Source organism: Hyperolius riggenbachi, chromosome 2 (assembly GCF_040937935.1).
Source record: "Hyperolius riggenbachi isolate aHypRig1 chromosome 2, aHypRig1.pri, whole genome shotgun sequence".
NCBI classification, from domain to species: Eukaryota; Metazoa; Chordata; class Amphibia; order Anura; family Hyperoliidae; genus Hyperolius; species Hyperolius riggenbachi.
In genome coordinates, this window is record NC_090647.1 from 494885954 (window position 1) to 494899501 (window position 13548).

Genomic DNA, 13548 nt, shown 5'->3' on the forward strand with positions numbered 1-13548 from the left:
TGGTCCCCAAGTGCAGAAATTAACTTTTCTGGGAAGACTTATACTTGAGTCAGTAAAAAAAATTCCAGCTTAAGAGGGTCAAATATTGGAGTCGACTTATATTCAAGTAAATTGACCAACTGGTCAAATAAACTTCTGCAAGTCCTCGGAATGTTTCGGAAGCACTCGTGTCCACAAAACCAGTCAGCTCCATACTGTGCATGTGCAGTATGGTGCTGCCTATGCTCGGAAGCACTCGTGTCCACAAAACCGGTCAGCTCCATACTGAGCATGTGCAGTATGGTGCTGCCTATCCTCGGGAGCACTTGGAAACACAAGGGCTCCCAGAGGTGGCAAATTCAAACGGAGGTGACAGAATACAGATTTGCGTTAATAAACGGTACACTGGTCTTATTGGCCAACTGTCACTAGACCACTGCACACTATGCCCGTCACCAAAAATCACATAACTGGACAATTGGCCAATGGGAATAGTTTGGTGAAAAAGAATGGGGCAGGCCCTAGTCCATCTCCATTAACAGCTGGACACCGGTTCACTTTAAACTTTGTAATAAAGTCCTGACACTTTTAGCCTCTTGTCTATACTGCACTCACAAAGAACAAACACCAAGACAAATCGGTCATGTAATAACGTTTGACATAAAACCAATTTTAATGATTAAGACACTGATACAAGACAACCTGCAGATAACAGACATTGTAAATAAAAAAGCAAAAAGGGAGTGTGCCTCTGCCAGTTCGGAAGCAAAAAGGGCAAATTTTAAAACTACATGTATATCAGAAAGTGGTATTTAGGAACGAGTTCAAATTCTCCCCAAATGTTTACAATGATCTATTACCATGCTAGCTAAAAAAAATAAAAAAAAAGCTTATACCTGTAAATCTATTTTCTCCTGCAGGACTCAAAGTGCATAGGTAGCTTAGAAGAGATGCAGGTTCCCTCTTACTGCACCTGCGCAGGATGCGTTCCATGGCAAATGCGTAGGACGCGTTGAATGACAAATGCGTATCAGGATACGCATGGCAAGGGCCGCAGGAACAGTGGACCGCCAACTGATCAGTCAGCAAAACCGGAACTTAACTAACTGCGGCAGGAGAATGGAGGATTGGTTCTTCACGCCACGGGCACAGGATAGCTGCGGGGGGGGGGGGGGGGGGGCGGTTGAAACATTTTTTTTTACAATTAATGTTCACTTTAAGTGCACTCAGCAAATACCCCTGGTAGGCATCTGGAACATTAGTGTCCCATAAGCAGGAAAAAAAAAAGTAGATAAGTACAGCTGGTCGCCAGCAGCCGCAGACACTGACGCTTGGTCCACTGCAAGGGAATAGCCATACAAACCGATCAGAGCCTGGCAAAAGCATGGGGCTCCCCACTGGATTGCAAAAGACCAATGGGAATCCTCCTTTCCACCAGGTCTGTTCTTATAGGCTTCCATACCGTGGCTTGTGCAGTTCGATCGCAATCAGACCACGGAAAAAAATGCAGGATGGGACTTTGCATTTGTGTTGACTGACAGTGATCCATTCACCATCAGTTTTTGCATTTCCCTGTGATCCAGAAAATGCTGCGGTTTTTCTTACGAGTGTGAACCGGGCCTAATGCTGGGGATACACGGTACGTTTCTGTACCGTGTATCGACCAGCTGATCATATTCAGCTGGCCCAATCAAGCCGCTCGACCCCCGCCCGATCCCCGCCGGTGGACAATGGCAGGGAATCGAGCGCTGATAAGGAAGCGCCGGCGGGGACGAGCGGTAATCGATCCGCGCGGACGACCGGGAACGCGGTGGGGGTCGATCCGGCGGCTAATCGGCCGCCGGATCGACCCGTGTATTCCCAGCATTAGGGAGTCCTGCCCTTACTGGCTAGAACCGTTATATATTGGTTCCAGCCAGGATTTGAGTTCTAGTCTCGTTCTAGACTTCTTTTTCTAGATTCTGTATTTCCCTAATGCTGGGCATACATGGGTCGATCCGGCGGCCGATTAGCCGCCAGATCAAACCCCGCCGCGTCCCCGCTCGTCCGGATCGATCCCCGCGGGCACTCCTAATCAGCCACTTGGTTCCCCGCTATTGTCCGCCGGCGGGGATCGAGCGGAGAATCTATCCGGCAGGTCATCGGACCTGTCGGATATTATCAATCGAGCCATCAGGCTGGATTGATAAGCCTTGCCAGAATGCCATGTATGCCCAGCATAAGCGTACCACAATGAAATGATCTGTTAAGTATAGGAACTGTTTACTTTTGTCTACTTAACATGGGATTCAATTTGAGTGTCATTCTTCTGTGATGCTCTAAACAATCAATTTCAATACCTAATAAAGTACTACACATAAAAGCAGAGGTGGACAATTTATTATGGAATTCAGGAGCCATTCAGTCCAATTAAGGATTTAGCAGGGAATTTTCAGATGCCATCTTGATTGACAATCAGAGGAAAACTCTAAAATTCAGCACCATTTGAAATTCTATAGAGCTTTGGCTTCCTGTCACCTGAAATTTGATCAGTTCTTCAATGAATTAAAAAAAAAAAAAAAGTTACATCAAAAAATATCCCTAGAACAGAAGCACATTTCAAATGGGCATGTGCAAGTTTCCAACCACGCATGCCTAGTGAGAGGAAGTGTTCATGCACATTGTCTTTCCTTCGGGAACAAGCACTTCCTTTGACTGGACATTTGCCCAGTGACTATGCACTCCTGCACAGCCACAAGCACTTCCAGTAAAGAAGATTTGACTGCCCAGACAGGCTATTAAAAGTGTACAGAACAGGGATTGGGAGGAATCCTAAAGGCAGCAGTAACAACCTTTGCATCAAGTGCTTCCTACCACAGTTTAATTTTAGTTCACATAGCCTTTAATTTTGAGTAACCTCTTTGCTTGCTGGGTGCAGAAAAGTTATATTGGCAAGTTAAGCAACAAGTGACCTGAAGCTATAAAAAAACTTTCACTTAAATATTCAACAGGTTTATGTGAATCAAACAAAAAACAAACCATAGATCTGATTCTACAGATGAAGTAAAACATGCAAAAGCAAAAAAAAAAAAAAAAAAAAAAAAAAAAAATTTGTTTAGGGGCCAGTTTATAAAAACTATGACAAAATAATGCTTTCTTTGGCATTTCATTGTGATATCACTGCACTCCTCAGTGTTCTCCCCAGGCTCTTTTAGCCGGGTGCTTCACCCGGCTAGATTTGGTGACCACCCAGCTGTCATCGGCTCACCTCCTATGCTGTAAGCAGAGTTGCCCTGCATTTTCATCTCAATCCACCTGGCTACTATTTCATGCCACCCGGCTGGGAAAAAAATTCTGGGGAGAACACTGCTCCTATCACTTTGTTTTTTAAATATAGGCAAATGCAGCAACAAAGTGTGGGGTGGCAAGAGGAGCATTAGGGCCCGTTCTCACTGGGGCAATTAGCAGGAGATTCCCGCTAATCGCTGAAGCGCACTAGTGCCTTTTAAAGTACTAACTGTATGGCAGCGATTTCACCACTGCTGCCGGTCGCAGGCGATTCGCGGCAATCGCAAAACGCATTACATGTACCATTTTACCTCGATTCTACAGCGATCGTGATTAGAACTCTAAAATGTACCAATCCCGATTGCTCAAAAATCCCGAGAGCGTACAGGGATTATACTGTTAAGCACAAGCATTTTATGCTTCCAAGTGAGAATGGGCCCTTACTGAATGGCTTCCATGTCACATATATAAGGGATAGTAGTGGCAATAAGAGATATGCCCTCCCCACTTCAATGCAAAACAGTTCAGGCAGTTAAAACAAAAGTGAATCTGACTTCTTACATAAGACAGAAGGAACACACAGAGAAATGCACCCTGTATGCATTTAAAGAGTTTAGCCTGTCTAATTCACCCTCATCTGTGACTAATCACAAGTTGTAATTTGATCTCTCACCTGTTTCAGCTGCCTGCCACAGCAGAGAGCTAATTATTAAGCAAAGGATGTTATTACGTCTGCTTCCATGAAAGGAAGTAGACAAATTGCAGATTTATTGCAGGATTTTTTAAGTTATTATGCTGTTGCTTATCTTTAAGAGCAGAGAGGAAGTTCTGAGTTCAGGTCAGCTGAAATAGAAAGGGTATATGAGAGGGGTGGAAAAAAAAAAAAATAACACAATAGTGCAATAATAAATACACATTGCTGCAGTCCAGTGCTTTAGAAATTGGCCCTTCAAATCAGAGCTTCAGGGCCAAAACATAATTCAAAAAGTAACTTTTGAGCACCAAAGGCTGCTAGGTGTAGAGATCCCAACTTCATTGAAACCTCAATGAACGCTATGGGAGTAAAAGAAAAGCCAGATCTTCTAAGGCTCTCTGGGGCCGAGTCATTGGAGGACACAAGTGATCTAGCACGCCTAGCCTGGCTCTAGTAGTGTTTAGTTGGCAAGAGTTTGCCTCATCTGGGACATATTAGGCCAGAACTAAAAGTTGGTAAGATGACTGAATTGGGGCTGTATCATTGTAGTCTAATACTGGCATCAAACATGAACACATCTCTTTAAAAAATACACTTTTCTTTGAAGAAAAAAAAATGCTTGTTTTTATTTATATAGCGCCAACATCTTCCATAGTGCTGTATATAACACCAGTTTCTATTCAAATTAATCAGTGCATAGTGCAATCTAAGCAAGAAGTTTTGAATCAGCTTTCAGCTGTTAACGGACAACTGAAGCCAGAGGGATATGGAGGCTGCCATATTTATTTTGGTAGTGCGACAGCGGAGCACGCCTGGCTGAGCCGCGCATTCAACCATTACTGCAGTTAAAGAGATCAGGAGGACTGCCAGGCAACTGGTATTGTTTAAACGGAAACATCCATATCCCTCTCAGTTAAAGAGGAACTCCAGTGAAATTAATAAATAGTGCTTCATTTTTACAATAATTATGCATAAATGATTTAGTCAGTGTTTGCCCATTGTAAAATCTTTTAAATCCCTAATTTACATTCTGACATTTATCACATGGTGACATTTTTACTGCTGGCAGGTGATGTAGCTGCTGCATGCTGTTTTGGCAGTTGGAAACAGCTGTAAATAGCCATTTCCCACAATGCAACAGGGTTCACAGAGAGAAAACTGCCAAGAGTACGTACTCAGAATTTCTTTGTGGGAGGGGTTTCCCCACAATATCAGCCATACAGCGCCCCCTGATGGCCTGTTTGTGAAAAGGAATAGATTAAGGTAGCCATACACTGGTCGATTTGCCATTAAATCGACCAACTGACAGATCCCTATCTGATCGAATCTGATCAGAGAGGGATCGTATGGCTGCCTTTACTGCAAACAAGATTGTGAATCGATTTCAGCCTGAAACCGATCACAATCTGTTGAGCTGCTCCTGCCGCCTGTGTCCCCCCCCCGTATACATTACCTGAAGCTGGCTCCGGGTCCTCTTCTCCGCGCTGCACGCATCCCAGCATCCTGCACCGCATCCCAGCGTACACTGTGTCACTCCGTGACCAGGAAGTTCAAATAGAGCGCCCTCTATCTGAACTTCCTGGTCACTGGAGTGACACAGGAAGTTAATGTACGCTGGGATTGAAGCAGGAACAGAGCGGTGCAGCACGGAGAAGATGCCCGGGAGCCAGCACAGGTAATGTATAACTGTATCGAATCGGCCGCCGCTAGCAACGCGCTCCCTACCCGCGGGCGATCGACGGTAATTTCCCACACGGCGCGATAGACGGACCGATCCGATTTCGGGAGGAAATCGGATCGGCGGGTGCGTTTAGCGCGAACGATTGGCAGCAGATTCGATTCCAGTGATCGAATCTGCTGTCGAAACGGCGGCAAATCGGGCCAGCGTATGGTCAGCTTTACTCATGTAAAAGGGGGTATCAGCTACTGATTGGGATAAAGTTCAATTCTTGGTCGGAGTTTCTCTTTAAGGTTCCCTTTAACTGATGACTAACAAGGTGCAATACTCTACTGCATAGTACAGTGCTACAGGTATCCTTTTGTACACAGAAACCCTTCCAGCAGTTTGCAACAGTACCGTTCTAGTACAGGTAAAATATTTAAACTTGCTCGAAACCATAGCAACAGTAAACCGATTTGTACTCAGAACTTCCCAGAATTTTCAACTTTCGTTTACCCAGATGTCTGCACATAACATGAAACAACATTTCCAACATCTTAATGTTCCTAAGATTCTTGCACTAGGTCATCCATTTCACGTGTGGGGGGTGGGGGTGGGGGGGCAGTGCATGCCTGTGGGAATGCCAGCGACAGACTGGTGGGGATGCCGAGGATGTCCTATTTTTCTGTACACCATAATCCCTCCCAATAATTTCCTGTCAAGCAGCTACTCAAAGCATTGTAAGGCAATATCCAGGGCACAGCGAGCCAATGTCAGGTTTAGTGCACAAATACACAAGCCGATACTCACTGCAAATTCCATGAATGATCCAAGCAAATAATTGAACTGCCCCCTCCCCCAACTTGATCATGCTTGTTTTACGTTGTATACATGGGCAAACAATTTATCAATGTAATGTGACAGCAACCAGTATCAACAAACTTTCTTGGGAACTAAAGAATCCAATCAGATCTCTCCATGTGCATCATGTCTACCACACACCTAAACGGAGAGGGATATGGCGGTTGCCATATTTATTTCAATCAATACCAGTTGCCTGGCAGCCTTGCTGATCATTTTGGCTGCAGCAGAATCTGAATCCCACAACTGAAATAAGCATGCAGCTAATCCAGTCAGACTTCAGTCAAACAAACATCGGCATACTTTTTCAGGGTCTATGGCTAAAAGTATTAGCGGTAGAAGACCCAGCAGGACAGCCAGGCAATCTGCATTGTTTAAAAGGAAAAAAGGTCAATCTCCATATCGCCCTCACTTCAGATGTCTTTTAAATAGTAGATAGAGGATACTTGTTTTCTAGTAGTGTCACACATTTGATAAATACAGGCCACGGTTTCAGGATCAACATGTTCTCCAGTAATCTGCAGGCTGGGAAGATATTACCAGAAAGAAGCCTTCAAACCTGTCCATAACATTTCATACTACGTAAACCACAACTGAAAAAACTAACAGTAAAGAGCAAAAATTCAAGTAATGCTTGCCTTAACAGCTTTACTAATACAACACTATATTAAATACAGTGCAGCAAATCTAACATTTTTTTAAGCAACATCCAGCGGAAAATCATGATTTCAGGCCTGGTCTGATGGATAGTCAATAGCATGTACTTCACAAAAACAATCAGATCAGTAGCCACACTAGTCTGATTTCATACCTGCTGCACTACAGATATATGCACCCAAACCCCGATCCATAAACATTCTAGGCCAGAGTACACCCCTAGTTCCTGTGCCAGGTTATAAAAGACAGTATGTGTCCATCTCTGATTCATGCATTTGGAAGATGTAATAAGCAGATGACAGGTCAGTGATTCATATATGTTCCAGGTCAGAACAGATGACAGCTCTGCATTGATGCACATGCTGAAATTAACATAGCTCAGGTTAAACCAAGATGACGGGTGGGCCCTACTTATGGAAATAGCAAAAATACTATCATTTTGTGCTAGCAGCGAGTTGCATCATACATGCAGGTAAGATGTTTCTCTGCACCTTGCTGCCTCAGCTACCAACGCTAGATAAATGCATACATATACACACACAGCAGTATGCATTACCAGATTCTCTTCCCAGCTTCTACAAAGCAGAATACAGGGGGCTTAACCACACCCACAGACCCCTTTATTAACAATAATCATTCCACGGCAGCAATGATCCCCCCCACCCCCCCCCCAAATAACCTTCTCCTTTCTCTAGAAGGCTGGTTGCCTTGACTGCCACCTTAAACAAATGGAAAGTCAGGGAGGAGGAGAAATGTCAGCAAGAAATTAGAGGAGCAGGTGACAGCCCCCCCCCCTTTTGGTTAAATTGACGAGGAGGAGGCAACACACTAGGAGCAACCAGCAGAAATTCAGGTGTTGGGGTAACGGAGACTCTGGGAAACACTTGCAAGTAGAAAGCATACATAAGCAAAGAGTGGGGAGCAGTACAGATGTCCCCAAACTTAGAGGGAATGTGACCGCTATAATCTTGAGTAAGTGATGGCTTCACAACTGTTGAGGAACATCAAACCTCAGTAAGGTAAAACAAAGTATGCTGGTGCTTCTAGATCAACAACTGGAACTTGCGATTTGCCAACCTGTTTCACACAGGAGCGGTCTCTGTCCAGCAACCTACCCCCATCGATTACAGTAGTAGAATATAGTAAGCAGTGGTTCATCAGCATCATCTGGAGAACTACAGGTATTCCATTAATGAAGGGATCCAAATGTACTGACAGAGGCTGGCAGGGCATCCAGACACTTGTTCCAGGCTACTCCATGGGTCCATGCCGGAACTGTTTAAACACTAACAATGCCATCAATCCACGTTGGATTTGCAGCAATACAGCAGCAAAGCCTTTTCCATCATCAGGAGATTCTGGCACTTGTAGCTCCAAACCAGCTGAACCTTTTATTTAACTTTTCAAGAATGTAACCCAATCCCTCCACACCAATTCATGGTGATGCTTGCAGTCCACAACGCAAGGTAAATATAGGTAAACATATCAGAAACCATTCTAGGAGCACTTGCAGTTTCTCCAGGTATGTCATTCCTTCCTGGGCAGCCATCCTTTTAATCGCCATCTCTCACACATCACCATCAACTGTGAAGTCATGCTGGAATTAAAAGTTGGCCTCAGCAACCGAACTGTCTCCAAAGTAATTGTGATACTTGTAGTTCCCTCTGGCTCTATTCAGAGAATGGACAGATCAACACTTTCTTCCATTCCAGCTATGCTATCATGTACAGTTCTCCTAGTCTCAACACATCACTAGCAAATCTAGTCTGCAGTTCCACAGGAGAATCTGGGGATCCTCTTCCAGGTCAAGTCACAGCTTCCCCAAAATGTTTGACATGCATTCTGCAAGAAGTCGCCACACTTGTCTGTCAGCATGGCACCTGTAATTCCACAGCTGTATCCGTAACCCCTCCTCTCTGTCAGACCTCAGAGCTACTTTTTGGACTTCAGCAGAAAATCGTTCAACTTTATAAAGCCAGCCCGGTGCCTGCAATTCTTCAGGGTAGATGGTCATCCTTCCGGCTGTCTAATCACAGTGTTACTTAGCAGTGCCTCAGTTTCAATACAGAAGAGCTTCTGCCACTACTGTAACACCACAGTGGTACCTCAGTCAGTCTGCCTCCTCGCCAGTAGTTTTGGCACCCTTGTCCTGCACTGCTAGCACTTCAAGATGCATCTGACATACATTCTGTTTGGCAATACTGGTACTTGGTAGTTCCTCTAAACATAGACAACATGCCTTCTAATCCTCAATATACTCCTTTGGATCTTGAAGTTTTGCTCACAGATCAACCACCTTTGTGCTGTCAGGACACTTTGACATGGCTTGTAATCCTTTCCCATTCTTAGTATGGAAGGTCCAGCATTTCTTCTCTACCCCATCTAGATATTGTTGCTCTCTGTATACAGGCCCTGCCAACTCATTTCCTCTTTACCAGGGCAAGAATACAGATCCTAAGTGTAGTGAGAGCTGGTCACCTCCTCCCCTCTGTATACTGTTAGAACAGACAGACACTTATAATTTCTCTGTTCCTTCAGGGTAGAGGACATGTCACCAACTTTGTCATCAGGGCCATCGTAGTACAGATAGCTCCTCAGCTCCCATAATGTAGAACGAACCAATCACCATCTACTGTCTAGTAAGGGACTCCGGTGCTTGAAATGTCGTACTGTGTAGATGTCTTCTCCTCACTATAAAAGCATTAAATATGTTCAGCTGCCAAGTTTAGAAAGAACCCATTAAACCCTTTCCTTGGTGCTTTTACAGCATCCTGACACCTGTAGTTCCTTAGCTCCATTAGTATGGGAAAGACCAGTCATCTCTTCTCTGCCACAGTATCCTGGCACTTGCAATTTGTTAACCTTACTGCTACAGTAGACCTGTCACATGTATTTCTATTATAGAGAACTTGTCCTTTCTTCCTCTCCTGTTATCAGGGTATCCTGAAAACTGTAGCTCTTCAACCAGGGTAGCCCAGTGAGGACCTGCCCCCCTCTCCTCTCTATCACTGATCTCTGCACTTGAAGTTCCTCAGCATTTCAGCAACTATGTGTTCCTTTCTTCTTTCAGAGTTCTCCAATACTCCCTATATACAAAAATAAAGTCATATTTGAGATGCTCCTCCCCTCAGCGGTCAGGGCATTCAGATATTTTTAGTTATTTTGCCTCCTCAAAGTGGGTCAGGCCCATCATCATGGATTCTTCATATCTGATCTTCCTGTCACTTGCCGTTCTTCAGTATAGAAGGTCTGTCACAACATTCTAAAACATGAGGTTTCACAGAGTCATAAGGACCTGTCAACTCCTCCTCTGTCATTCGGGACATGCTGACAATTGCTATTCTATGGACTTGTAGTCCATCAGAGTTGTCAGGGCCTGACACTGCCTCTGCTTTAATTCAAGGCACCCAGAACACATAGTGCCTCAGATCTGTCAGAGAAGAGCCTTCCTGTCATTTCCCCTCCCCAACAGAAAATCCAGTCTTACTTAGTCTTTAGTACCTATCACCTACTGTTACCCTAGTAGTCCCTTAATATAGGAAATAGCTGAATTATGGTGATATTTGGTCCATCATCCTAGTGAGGACCTGTCCCTAGCAAAGCTGATTGACATATGCAGTACCCCCCCAGCTCTGGGTGGGCCTGTCACATGGTTCCCTAGCCCATCAAGGACATGTCAGCAGCACAGCATCCTGGCACATGTAGTCCATATGCCTCAGTTTAATAAGTACCTGTCACAATTACCTATCAGAGAAACAAGTCACAAGGAGTTCCTCAGCCCAGCATGGACCAATCACCAGCACAGTATCCTGACACTATTGTCCTTCAGCCTCCTCAGTTTAGAGAGTACCTGTCACCTCTTCTATCATAGCAACAACGCATATGCAGTTCTCCAGCCCAGTAAAGAATTGTCACAAAGCATTTTGACAATTGCAATCACTCAGTTCAGATCTGTCTCTAGTATAGCATGAAAGCACATGTATCTTCATACAGTATCCAGACACGTGTAGTCCTTCGGCCCTGTAAGGTCCTATGACCAGCGCAACATCCTGACACATGCAGTTCTTACTTTTAGAGAGACTGTCACCTCTACGCTTTCCTGACAGGGAATTGTGAAACCATGAAATCCCTTACTTTGTAAAGACCTAGCATAAGCACAGCATCCTGTCACATGTAGTCCCCCAATCTCCTCCATATATATAGCACTTGCCTCTTCCGTATCAAAGCAATGTGTCTCATGTAGACCCCCGCAGCCCAGGAAGGACCTGTCATCTCCTGGCCTTTCCTACCAGAGCTTCAGTCCATCTGCTCAGCAAGAACTTGTCACCTGCTCTCCTCAGCAGCATAGCTTCCCCAGTCTAGGAATGATCTATCACCAGCAGGATATAATGACTTATGTAGTCCTCTAGCCACTTCAAGTGTACAGTGTACTGGTCACCTCTCATCCCTATCAGAAAACCAGAAAAAGATGACAAATACAGTCCTTCTGCCCAGGGCTAATCTGTCACCCACAGAGCATCCTAACACATGTAGTCCTCCAACCCTGGAAGGACCTGTCATCTCCTTTCCCCAGTAACAGAGCATCCTGACACATAGTCCTCCTCTGTGTAGAGAGTACCTACATCAGCTCTACTCCCTATCACAGCAACCCCAGACATGTTGCCCCTCAGCCCAGGGAGGACCTGGCACAAGCAAAGCACCCTGGCACATGTAGTTCCTAAATACAGAGAGTACCTGTCACTTCATATTCTATCATAGCATCATTGCCACATTCAGTCCCTCAAAACCAGAGAGGATCTGTCACTAGCAAAGCACATCACTAGCACCCTGGCACATCCACGGTAGTTCCTAAACACAGACAATACCTGTCACTTCACATTCTATCATAGCATCATGGCCACATTCAGTCCCTCAGCCCAGGGAGGACCTGTCATCAGCAAAGCACCCTGGCACATGTAGTTCCTAAATAGAGTGTACCTGTCACCTCATCCTCTTCCCTATCACAGATCATGGCCACATTCAGTCCCTCAACCAAGGGAGGACCTGTCACATTCTCTCCTCAGTAGGAGAACATACTGACACATGTAGTCCTCCAACCTAGAGAGGACCTGTCACCTTCTCTACTCAGCAGCAGTGCATCCCGACACATGTAGCCCCTCAACCCAGGGAGGACCTGTCACCCTCTCTCCTCAGTAGCAGAGCATCCCGACACATGTAGTCCCTCAACCCAGGAAGGACCTGTCACCTTCTCTCCTCAGCAGCAGAACATTATGACACATGTAGTCCTCCGGCACCAGCCATGTAGCTCCTCAGTCACCAGCACGGCAGCCCCCTCAGCCTCACCTATCCCCGGCACAGCCAGCTTACCCGTGTCCTCGTCTCGTCCCCCCGTGCGGTCACATGGAGCTGCTGCGGCCCTTCCTCCTCCTCATCCCCAGCATTCTCCTCCCCGGCACTGGCCAGCCTATGGCGGAGGCTGCTGCTGCTGTTGCTCGGGTCCCGGCCGCCGCCGCCGCCGCGCAGGATGGAGGGATAGGGGGGAGGGGGACTCACAAAATGGCGCGCGTTTCCAAAGCTGCGCAGCCAGCCAGCGAGGGAGGGAGGAAAAAAAAAAGAGGACGGGGAAACCACCAGCAGCAGCAGCACTAGCACCTCCACCAGCAACAGCAGCTACCCCTCCCCCTCCTCCTCCTCACACCATGACTGACAACAACACCCTCCCCCCTCCTCCTTCCCCTCATCACTTCACCACGCCCCCTCCCCCGACTGCCGCTCACCCACAGATATTTTATTCGCACATATTCACAAGGCACCTATTGCACCCTCTTTTCACGCGGGGTTTATTCGGAATTAAAAGAAAAAAAAAGAAAAAGGAAAAAAAACGAGCAACAAAATGGCGGCGGGATCAGCGTGTTGCCATGGAGACTGTCAATCAGCGCGAAGCCCCCAGATGCGCGCTGACGTCACGGTGCGAGGAGCTGCTGCTGCAGCGGTCAGGCCGTGACGACGAGGGCGGTCATGTGATGGGGGCGTGGTCAGGAGAATGAGAGAGAGAGAGAGAAAAAAAAATAACAAAACGTCTGGGGCGTGAGCGGCCAAATGAATAGTTATGTAAATATGATGTTTATAGAGCGGCGTGGTCGGGAGGGGGTAGCAGTGGGCGTTGTTGGGAACGCGCGGGGCGCTTGGGGGTTCTTTCGGCGGTTGTCCCTGAAATGTTTTTGTTTTGGGGAATAACCATGTTATCTGTCTTGACACTGAGGTTCTAATGAGATACTCAGGGTAGGAGCACACTAGGCAGAAACGATAGCATTGCGCAGAACACTGGCGCTTAGACCTTGTTCACATCGCATTCGGCTCGTGTTTCCGTCCGCGTTGGGCTGTTTTTGAGGCGTCTTTTTTTTCCGATTCCTGGCGCTTTGTGCTTAGC

The 13548-nt window shown here is 46.0% G+C and overlaps 1 protein-coding gene across 2 annotated transcripts in view; it reads right to left on the reverse strand.

Annotated features, from left to right (window-relative positions):
- Nucleotides 1–12790, reverse strand: part of DYRK1A (dual specificity tyrosine phosphorylation regulated kinase 1A) — a 150825-nt gene extending 138035 nt beyond the window's left edge. For both annotated transcript variants that reach the window (XM_068270417.1, XM_068270420.1), the window contains exon 1: nucleotides 12486–12790. The gene's annotated coding sequence lies outside the window, so the exon portion shown is untranslated. The remainder of the gene's footprint in view (nucleotides 1–12485) is intronic.
- Between the last annotated feature and the right edge of the window lie 758 nt (nucleotides 12791–13548).